Source organism: Dama dama, chromosome 26 (genome assembly GCF_033118175.1).
Source record: "Dama dama isolate Ldn47 chromosome 26, ASM3311817v1, whole genome shotgun sequence".
Taxonomy (NCBI): Eukaryota; Metazoa; Chordata; class Mammalia; order Artiodactyla; family Cervidae; genus Dama; species Dama dama.
The window spans coordinates 56,517,217-56,528,630 of NC_083706.1; the positions used below are offsets into that span (position 1 = coordinate 56,517,217).

At 49.2% G+C, this 11,414-nt stretch overlaps 1 long non-coding RNA gene across 1 annotated transcript; it reads right to left on the reverse strand.

Annotated features, from left to right (window-relative positions):
- Nucleotides 1-906: 906 nt before the first annotated feature.
- On the reverse strand, nt 907-9,342 carry LOC133047217 (uncharacterized). The gene is made up of 5 exons (XR_009690688.1): nt 8,906-9,342; nt 8,411-8,506; nt 7,474-7,701; nt 4,902-4,953; nt 907-1,598 (listed from the first exon to the last, which is right to left on the reverse strand). It is a non-coding gene; the product is annotated as an uncharacterized LOC133047217 (long non-coding RNA).
- Nucleotides 9,343-11,414: the final 2,072 nt, after the last annotated feature.

Consider the following 11,414-nt stretch of genomic DNA (forward strand, 5'->3'; position numbering starts at 1 on the left):
TTAGTGAATAAAGCTACCTCAGTAATGTTGAGTTAAGAATGAAAAGGAAATGTGTTTATTCGGGGACTTTGCTGAGGACAGTGGCCCAGGAGACCCAGGCCAGATGTTCCCAGGAAATGTTCCAGAGAGGTGAGGGGGCACATAGTATCTTTTGGGAACTGGATTAATTTGCTAGAGCAGACCAACATTCCGGTTACTAGATGACTGATGACTGGTCTGTTATAAAAGGGTGATACCCGGGAGCAGCTGAGAGATGCGAAGGACAAAGTGGGGGAAAGCGTGTGGAGCGCCCATGCGCTCTCGGGGACCCACCCTGCAAGTCCCCCATGTTCACCAACCTGGAAGTTCTCCAACTCTGTCCTTTTGGGTTTCTATGGAGGCTTTATCAGGCAGGGATAGTTAATCAAGATTAGCAGTTGGTGATCCAACTCAACCTCTACCCCTCTGCCTTCCCCAGAGGTTGGGTGAGGACTGGGAGGTGGGATTGCAAGTTTCAGCCCTCTCTGCTGGCAACAAGCCCCACCCCAGGGGCTTTCCAAAAGTTGATTTATTAACATAACAAAACACACCTTTATAATTCTTATTAGAGGAAATTCCAAGGGTTTAAGAATTCTGTGCCAGAAACAGAAATGAAGACCAAATATATATATGTTTCTTACTGTATATGTGAGTCACTCAGTCGTGTCCAACTCTGTGGGACCCCATGGACGGCAGCCCATCAGGCTCTTCTGTCCACGGAATTCTCCAGGCAAGAATACTGGAGGCTGGTCCCATTCCTTCTCCAGGGGACCTTCCTGACCCAGGGATTGAAGCTGGGTCTCCTGAATGCAGGCAATTCTTTACCATCTGAGCCACCATATTATTGTCGGCTAAAATCAATGCACAATGTGAGAGTTGAGAGTTAAGTTTTATTTGGGGCAAAATGAGGAGTGTAGCCTGGAAGACAGCATCTCAGCTAACTCTGAGGAGCTCTTCCAAAGTGGCAGCGGGGAGGGGTTCAGCGTTGCATGCGATTTTCCTGGAGGGGTGCGTGCCATCAAGCAGCTGGCTTTATAAATCACAGTTTCACAAATCCCAGTAGCTCTTCAGTTGCCCCCATGGGGTAGGACTAACAAAGCCTGGTCTTTCCTTTCCAACCCACCTCCCACTTGGTTGCAAAATCTTCCCTTCTTTTGCAGGGAACAAGGCACCCTGATATTGAGATGTTTCTAAGACTGGATGGTCAGATGAACCTCTGCAAAGCGTTTTATATTATCCACCCTGGAGAAAATCACACTTGAAATAGGTTGTTTGAGACATTGTTACTGACATGGTCGAAACTTCAACTAAATTAAAGATAATTTGTCAGAATTAATTATATATCCATGACACTTGTATTTTTTCCTAGAAACATATTCTCTAACTTGATGCAACCTTTACAAATTTCATTTGCAAAATACTTTACATTTTGACAAATACTGTGTCTCAGTCTAATCCTTCCGTTGCCAAATTCGGGATGACCACCGCTCTCTCATTTTATCCACTTGTCTCCCTGGGTCCAGCTGACCGGCCTTCTCTTTCTTCATAAGTCTTGTTTGCGATGCTTACTGCAACATTAACTATAATTAAACAACATAAGTACAGAAAAATTAGTGTGCCAATCATTACATTTTAACATGACATTCCACTTTGCAGAAAAATGCCTTAGCATTTTGTTTGCTATTTTCAAAAGTTAAATACTGCATTTGAAAAAAGTTGATAATTTTGACAAGTATTATACAAAAAGCTCTGAGGTTCCTACCTAAGGGTTATATCCTCATTTGACAACTAAACCAAATCTGTGGAATTTACATGAAAAGAGGGAGACTAATTATGTAATCTGTCACCAATAAACTGCCAGTAGGCAACAAGCACCCACGTTTTGTGGAGAAAATGATATTACAGAGTCCCAGCTCTTACAGCCCCCAGAACTGCATCCAGTTTTGTTCACAACTCTGCGGGCCTCACCTTTAGCAGGGGTGAGCACACATTTTTAAGTCAAAGGATCCAGAGATAAGAAAGGGAGCTACAAACACCAATGAAAAACAGATAGAGTCAGCTGGGACCAAGATGGCAAGGAATCTGACCTCCAACAGACCCTGAGTCTCATCATGTGCTGGTTTTACTACATTAGACAATTACATGACACACCCACCTTGGTCAGGACCAGGCATTAAAGACCAAAAACGGATAAAAAGACGGTGGCATCCCACTCCCTTAAAAAGCCCGCCCCTTCCCAGGGTGAGTGTCAAACACATCGGTCTCCCGTGAGTGGGCTCACTCATCCCGGTGTCCTCACGCTTTAGAACCAAGCCCCCTCACCGGGTGGGGGTTGATCTGGCTAAGTGCCCACGTCTCCGTGCGGTGGCCGGGGGGCAGAGCTTGAGCCACGCTCTCTTCGGCTTCAGTTTCCAAGCAGAAAAACGACCCTTCCCCACCGAGGCGGAGAGCGTCAACCGGGGCTGTGGCAGAGGCCAGTAAGACTTGACTTGGTAACACAGGTTCCTCATTTCTTTTAAAAGCCTGAATTTTAATACACCATAATTTGAAGAGTATAACTTTGATCCTAATTGCTTTCTCCAACATTAGGTACCAGAATTAAGGACCTCTTTGTATTTGTATATTTTAGAAATACATCTCAGCTGTTTGGCCCTTCCTGTGTTTATTTTAGAAAGTTTCCCGATGACTGACTCTCGCGGCTTTGCCAGTATCCCTCTGTTTAGGCTAATGGAGATGAAAAATCAAATTAACCAGGTGCAAGTGTTATGGCAATTAATTGTTTAACAGGTAGAGGTGAAACCTGCAATCAGTGAGAGAGGCATGGTTTGGAATGATAACAAAATCAAAGCTCCATCTCATCACTGAAATAAATTTTGTCTGAGCTTAAAGGAATGAAAAGTTAAAAATTTTTTTCTAGCAAAATGGTAGATTAGATATTCCAATTAACTCTCCCATTATAATTAATCAAAAATTCTAGATAAATATATGCTTGTGCATTAACATGGGTATAAGTGTGTGTGCGTGTGTGTCTGTGTGAATGTGCTGCGACCTGCTTAGTCACTCAGTCATGTCTGACTCATTGTGACCCCATGGACTGTAGCTTTCCAGGCTCCTCTGTCCATGGGATTCTTCAGGCAAGAATAAGGCAGTGGGTTGCCATTTCCATCTCCAGGGGACCTTCCCAACCCAGGGATCGAACCCAGGTCTCCCACACTGCAGGTGTATTTTTACGATCTGAGCCACCAGGGAAGCCCCCCCACACACACAGAGTTGGAAATACTGGGAAACTCAGAAGCTGGACTTAGTTAAATGCGTCCCTGAAGCCAGCTCTCCCTGGCCCATTGACCGGCCCCAGTGAAACACATGCCTTGGTTGACAGCCTTTCTATAGTCTGGCGCAGAAAGGGCCCCGCACAGAACCTCACTGCCTCCTTGAGACGAGGAGAGGGCTGGACATTCAGGGAGACTGAGGCAGCCGGAACTTGCAGGGCAGTGAAGCAGGGTGCTGCAGAGCCCAAACTCTGAGGGTCTTCACGGGACACGTATTTTTATGTATATATAGTATATCTTTTTGATTCTGCACCTAAGTAACGGAGTCTCTTCCAAACAGCCTGAGGCTGACGGAGGGCAGAACTTTTCTTCCTGTGCTGAATGGCCAGAGGGCACGGACTGCTCCCCAGACGGCCGTGCCAGCTTTGGCACCGGATCTGTTTGTCAGAAGGAAACTCCCCACAAGGGGCCTTGCTGGAGCTGCCAGAGATGGACCCCACCGGCAGCTCGGGGGACGCAGGCCTCGGTCCTCAAGCTGAACCGTGGGTGAAACAAGCATCTGCCATTGGAAAGAAGGGTGACGACAGGTGTGCCAGGCACATGGAGACTCACAGGAATGTTAGATTCAACACTACATGCTGGTATTAGCACTGGATAAAACAGACTTTAAATAAAAGAAGATGCATTATGAGAGGAATGGTCACTATGTAATGAGTAATGTTTAAGCTACAAGTTAAGTTACAAATAATAATATTTACATTGAAAATTGTATGCATTGAGTAAAATAACCTCAAGCCACATGAAACAAAAATTGAAAGAATTCCTGACATAAACTGGAGAAATACCAATGTAGTGGAAGATTTTAGTAAAACTCCCAGAGAACAGAAAACCAGGTAAGAATATAGATGATACGAAAAACATTCAGAAACAGTAACCTAAAGAACACCCAGAGTCATGAATAAACCACAACCATAGAACATTAAAAAATGGACGATGTATCAGTCATGAAACAAATCTTTAATAAGGTGAAGGAACTGATTTTATATAAATAACATTATCTACCAGATACATAACTGTTTGAAATCATATCATATAAAAGCTCATAGCATTGGAAATTTAAAAGTACATTTTAAAATAAATCATGGGTTGAAAAAGAAATCACAAGGGAAAATTAACAAATATTTTGCATGGACAAACAAAAAAAAACTACATACTAAAACTTGAGTATTCAACTAAAACAGTACTTTAAGGAAAATGTATAGGCTTAAAGGCTTACAAAAAATATAAGAATGACTAAATATTAATGAGAAGTGCATGTAGAATAATCCTGAAGAAAGGAAAGGAAAGTCAAATAGAAAGACAAACAGAAACTAATAAACAAAGTGACCTTACAACAGAGAAGATAAACAAAGCTAAACTAATACATGTGATTTTAAACAGCCAGTAAATAGATGGAGAAAAATATAGAAATGGTATAAATAAACCACAAGGTTATTAAAAAGAAACACAGCTATAATGCTGCCGAGATTAATGTTATGAAAAGCTTTATTACATTAAATTTGAAAACATATTAAATTGACAACTTTCCAGAAAAGCGTAACATAAGAGACTTACTGAAAGCGAAAACAATCTTCTGTAAAGATGATTTAACCCGCAGTTAAAAATCCTTCAACAAGAAAAGAACACCACTTTTAAATAAATATACTGGTAAATTCAAGGAAATATTCAAAAAAGAAATAACTTAATCTTATACTAACTAAAATGTAGAAAGTAAGCTCCCTGTTGTAATTGACAAGGCTAACAAACACTGCACAAAGATGTCAGGAAAACTGAAAATTAAACTCCATCTTGGTCAGAAACTCAGATGCTAAAGTCCTTTGCATCTAATAACAAACAAAGCAAATGTATTCTGTAAAAAATAAAATACGTAAGGACCACATACAGCTTATCCCAGGAATGCGAGGTTACCAAAAATCAGTTAACACTGCCCATGGAATTCTCCAGGTCAGAATACTGGAGTGGGTTGCCATTTCCTGCTCCAGGGGATCTTCCCAGCCCAGGGCCCGAACCCAGGTCTCCTGCTGCTCTCCCACACTGCAGGCCGGATCTTTACTGCTGAGACACAGGAGAAGCCCCAATTAACAACAGAAAAAGTTTAAAGGAGAAATTCCATATAATCAACTCAATTAATGCTAGACTCAATTGTGTTTGATGTGTGTTTAATAATAAAGCATCAATATCATTATAACCACAAACTCTGCCTAATTCAGGATGGACCAGCTTTCAAATGCTGCACTTGTGAAACAAAAGGACCCCTTTCCACTCAAAAGTGTCCAGGTTGATGACAATACAGTTTATGGCAATCCAAATGGAAGACAGCTTTCTAAACCCGATACGTCACATCCCACAGGTCCTACGGCAGCTGTTACACACGAGAGCAAAAATCTCAGGACTACTCGCTTAAGTTGAGCATGACTGGCCTCACGTTTCCATTCAGCCTTGCCCTGAGATTTTAACCTGTGAAATTTGGTTTGGGCTTGTTTTTAAAGTGTATGTATAAGGATCCGAAAGCAAGATTTTAAGGTATTATACTTAAGAAGGATGCAATTGTCTACATATAAAACTCAAAGAATCTATAAACTTATCATTAATAAGCCATTGGTCTGGTTTTTGGTAGAAAATCAGCGCAGAACATTAAGTGCAACGTTATATACCACACATCGTGAATGAAGGTTACTAATGATAACATCTTTTTCTTAAAGACACAAGTGCCTGGGGATAAATATAACAAAGTGTGCCAGTTAGCATAGTGTTGGAATAGGGAGAGAAACATTAATTCATGGAAAAGAATAAGAAAATCCAGAAACTGACTCATGGAATTATGAAAGCGTTATTTAAGACAGGGGCTTCCCAGGTGGCTCAGTGGGTAAAGAATCTGTCTGCAATGCAGAAGACACATGAGCCATGGGTTTGACCCCTGGGTGGGAAAGAGCCCCTGGAGGACAACTCTTTCCAGCATTCCTGCCTGGAGAACCCAATGGAATAAGGAGTCTGGTGGGTGACAGTCTATGGGGTCAAAAAGAGTCGGACATGACTGAGCAGGACCTCCACACACATGTCTTGCTAGAAACTTCCATCTAAATACTTGTGCTTAAAAGAGAAACCTGCCTTTTACAGCTCAAAATAAATGACAGCAGGATGCCAGAAAGCAGCGGGCAGGAAGTCTCAGCTGCCCAGGGTGAAGGGCAGCGTCTCAGAGACGCGAGTGGCCAGAGAAGGCTTCCTTCCCAGCAATGCCGCCGGACTCCAAGAGACGCCACTGAAAGCCCCACACACCCGGCGACTCAGCGTGTGGTTAAAATAGAAAGAAACATGCCTGGGAGGTACACGCAGAGGCCAAAGGAGTCACTGCAAGGGGGAGGGAAGGCGGTGAGTAGAAGGGGCGCACGGTCCAAGCTGAGGCTCTCTCACTGGGGGACAGCGGACCAGGGGTCAGTGAAGCCGGAGAGGCCCGCCCCAGGGGACGGCGGCCTCCGGAGCGAGGGCCTCTGTGGAGACCCCGGGGGTTCCAGCCAGGACTGGGGGGCAGGTAGTGGGGGTCTGAGACCCCTGGAGCTGGTTGTCCTCCCTCTCAGCCCCTTCTACGAGGTGCAGCATGCATGCGCTGTGTCCAGAGAGGTGGACGCTAGGTTTGGGAGGCCCAGGGTCACTGTCCACCTCCAGGGGTTTGGGGGAAATTGACCAACACCCCGAAGGCGGGACGGAAAAGACCCTGCATCTAGTGTGGCTCCAGCAAGCCGTACACCAGCCTCATGGCTCCAGCGGCCCCCGTGGCCACCGGTAAGGTCATGCTTCGAGTGGAAAACCCTTTGGCCACTGGACAAAGCCCAGGACAGAGACTCACTGGCAGAAGCCCAGGGGAGGGTCGGCTGCACCAGCGGACCTGGGGGCTCCGGTCAGCGGCAGCACTGGAAAGATCCAGCCAGTTCACACCGTAACCCTGCCAGCCCCCCGGGCCAGGCCGAGGGTCTCCAACCCTGGACAGGGCCTCGTGCTGCTCCGGGGGCACCCCACCAGCTCTGATGCCTCTAACCCCAAACCCAGACACCGCCCACTCTCCCTGCCGGGGTCGCCCCCACACAGATGGAGGAGGCATGAGTCAGGAAACCTGGGGATCTCCTCTCACCTCCCCGAGGGCCTCTGCCCCCCGTTCTGGATCTCCGAGCCTGGTCTGCACGCTTTCCTGAGTCTCCAGCTTCACTGGACGTGGTGACTCGGGAGGAGAGAGTCCCAGGGGCCGTGGTTTCTCGTCTTCCGTGTGTCAATATTTGAATGTGTCTCTGTGAAGAAGCCCCAAATCCTCTAAAGTTGGATTCACTTGGCAAGTATCTTTCCTCCAGGACTCCTGCAAGGGCTTTATGGAAACGGGAACGTTTGTGATAGAATTTAAGGAAGGTCACACATCATCTGCTTTCTCCGATTGCATTTCCTGTGTCCCGCTGATCCCCACGTGGGCATCTTTGGTTGGTCTATAGGCCTTGGTTGGTCCCCATTACCACCACCCCCCCCCCCCAGCACTTGGCAGCTGAAATGTGCTTCTGGCCCACAGTTCCTCAGGGTCTGGATGTCTTGGCAGTGTCTGCAAAGCCATGTGCCAGGCGGCAGAAGACAGATTCCCCTTCATGGGCCTTGGGTTGGAGCGGATGGATGTGTAGTGAGCTTCAGAGTTAGACAGAGGCTGTCAGTCCTCTGGGGGACGAGGCTGGGGAAACAGGCCCTCTGCCCACTTCCCTGGGCTCACGGCTCCGGAAGAAAGCCTCAGTGTCCTGCTGGGACCTGCATGTCCTGGGGGAGCAGGTGGAACGGGGATTCCCACCAGGGTTCAGCCTCAGCGCTACCCTCTCTCCGGGGGGCGGTGGCCAGGCCTGTGCGCTGACATGCAGGTACTCTGGTTTTAAAGCCACAGAATTAAGGGGGAAACAGTGAAAACCAGAGAGATCAACACTTTTGGCTACACAGTCGTTTTCCTCTTTTCCTTCCTCAGATAACCTTGGTTTTATTCAATACCTACCCCTCCCCATCCCCGATCTCAGAGGATGCTGACCCCACTGGCTGTTCCCTACCTGAGGCTGATGAAGACGATGCTACAGATGGAAGCCTGAACCCTGGAACCCACAGCTTGGCATCTTCAGAGCCTCGACTGCATTTAGAGTTGAGGCCTTGAAGAAGTAAGTAAGGTAAAATCAGGTCATTAGGATGGGCCCTAATGCACTGGGGTGTCCTTATAAGGTGGAGATCTGGACACAGATACACACAGACAGACAATCCAGTGAGGACACGGGCAGCAGACGGCCGTCTGCATGCCCAGGAGAGAGGCCTCGGGGACCCCGCCTGCCTCGCCTGGACTCAGCCTTCGGTCCCTGAGACTGTGGGACGGCCGCATCCGCTGGTTCAGCTGCTGGAACCGTTATAGGGCCACACGGACCACGGGGAGGGCAGGGCACGGGCCATCCCTCCTCCCCTCGCCCACGACCCGGCACGCTGCCCTCCAGCATCAGAGCTGGCCGGGACGCACGGCCGTGTCCTCTGAGATGGAGTGTTTCACCGGGAGTTGTTACCTGCAGCTGAGCATCTCTAGTGAGTCCTCCTGCCGAGACCAGCGCTCCCACCATCACTGCCCCGACCGGTGCCGTTAGCGCCAGAACGTCACCGCCGCGACGACCACCGTGCTGGCGTCTCAGCTGCTGCTCCGTCCCTGCCGCTGCCTCTGTGACTCTCCCCGCTCTCCCTGCTGTCAACGCCACCTCCCCTGCTGGCCTGGCCTCACGGGTCAGCTCAGCCGCTCAGTCGTGTCTGACTCTCTGCAACCCCGGGACCGCAGCACGCCAGGCCTCCCTGTCCATCCCCATCTCCCGGAGCTTGCTCAGACTCCCAGCCATCGAGTCAGTGATGCCATCCGACCACCCTGCGTTCCTTACAAAGCAGGCACCATTTCAAGACCTTGAACTCCAGTAACTCCTCCTCTGCTGGCAGGCGCCGGCGCTGGGTTCTCTGCTCCGGCTTCCTGGGTCTGGAGGGGTGAGTGATTGTCCCGGGCTGACTCAGAAGAGCCGGCAGTCGGCCAGGCAGCTGGTTCATAAGAACCAGGAAACCCGGGGTTTGGCCATGACCCCTGCTAGTGAGGGGTCAGTGAGGGGGCCCAGGGCCCGAGTTTAAAGGCAGGGCAGGCGCGAGGGCGGGGACTAGAGCAGGGTGCCATTCCTGATGGGGGCCGTGCCAGGACAGAGGGGCGCGAGGACAAAGACGCCGGGTCCCTGCCAGGGGCAGCGGGCAGGGGCCTGCCAGATGGAGCCCGAGGCCTGTGAGCGCCTGACGGGCGGCTGGCGTCCAGAGAAGAAACGCTTGCAGCCACCTGGCCTGTGGGCGTCCTCGTTCCATGGGTGCTTCGTGGGCATTTTCCCGACCTTGAAAGCGAGCAAGGTGCTCCAGGCTGAGGACAGGCCTGGAGCCTCTTCCTGCGGGAATGAACCGCGATTTCCGCCGCTCTCCGCCCGCGGAAAGGCACGGTGACTTCTAGCTGCTACCGCAAACGCTAAACGAGCCGCTGGCCTCGGCGGCTGGCTCACGGCCACGGTCCCCGCGAGGGCAGCACTCGGCACCCACCCGGCCGGCGCCGCGGGTCAGCCGGCACGGCGCCGGGGCCGGACCTCGGTGCTCCCGTGAAGTGTCGGGCTGCCGCCATCCTTTGCTCACATAATGTTTTCAGTGTTTGGGGCCCTGAGCAGAAAGCCGCAGGGACGCCTCCGTGGCCGCCGCACCCCGGGAGACCTTGAGGCCAGCGCGGCGGGGGCACCGTGGGATGCTGACCGCAGCTCCCGGTGCAGAGCTCGGGCGGCCCCGCCTCGGCCTCCCGGGCCGCGGGGACCAGGCTGACTGCACAGCTCCAGGCTGCGGCCGCTCTTTCAAAGGGTCTTGGCAGAGATTTCATAAATCGGCCAATGGTTCTATCCGGGTTCCCGGGCCCTGGTCAGAGGCTTGGGAAGCCGGTGTCTTCCTAGCCATCCAGAGGCTGTTTCTTAATATTAGTGTTCAGCACTTGCAAATCAGCTTTTTAGAAGGCCTTTTAAGTGTGGTTGTTTATTATGGGGAAGAATAAACACCGCATTTACAAAGAGATTCTTCAGAACTGTAAAATATGACATATTTAATGGGGACGGGACAGTGTGATACAACCTCCGAGGCTTCATAAAACTTTAAATAAAATTAACACGCATAGCTTTTCATATACCCATGTCAAAGTGCCTTCAACTTGCCAGAAGCAAGCATATATAATCTCAGCCCTTTTTAAAACTGCACTAAAGTTTGCATTCTTATCTCAGTTTATCAAGTGCTTTTTATGAGGCTGGAATGAAGTCAGGGATGATATGTTTTAATGACACAAACGTTCCCGTTTGATGTTCTCCATCCAGGGAGGTGGGGAGGCAGGCCCTCCTCCAGATGGTTCCTTGGGAGAGTGACTCAGCTGGTCCTCCTTTATCTTGGGCACTCTTTGCTTGGCCTACTTTTCCCATCCTTTTGCTTTCAATCTGTTTGTGACCTTGAATCTCACGTGTTCAACATCCAGTCTTATCCCACTTCCTTCCCTCCACGTGCCAAGAAAAACAGACAGAGCCAGCGGCGGCTTCTCGGTCTCCGGAGGCGGGAGGGTGGCCAGGCTGCCCTCACCCACGTCTGTGCTGCCGTCTGCCCTTCCCACTGCCGGGCCCACTTGCGCAAACGCTAATCCTGTTTCTCGTGTCACAATCATTCTATTTCTGTGTGAGGATCAGCACTGGGCAAGGCTCGTGTAACAGAGAGAACAAATGAACTGTGTCACCTGGGATTCAGGTAATGGGCTCTTGCCATTCACCTGCACCTGGAACCTTTGTTTGAACAGCTTTTTGAAGTTTACATAATATAAAATTCACCTCTTTTAAGTGTACAAATTAAAGATTTTTATAAATGTACAAACTCATTTATGTTGTACAGCCGTAACCACAATCCAGACCCCCCCGCCAAAAGATCTCTTGGACTCAATTACAGCCAACCCTCATTTCCACATAAAGCCCAGGCAATTATTAATCTACT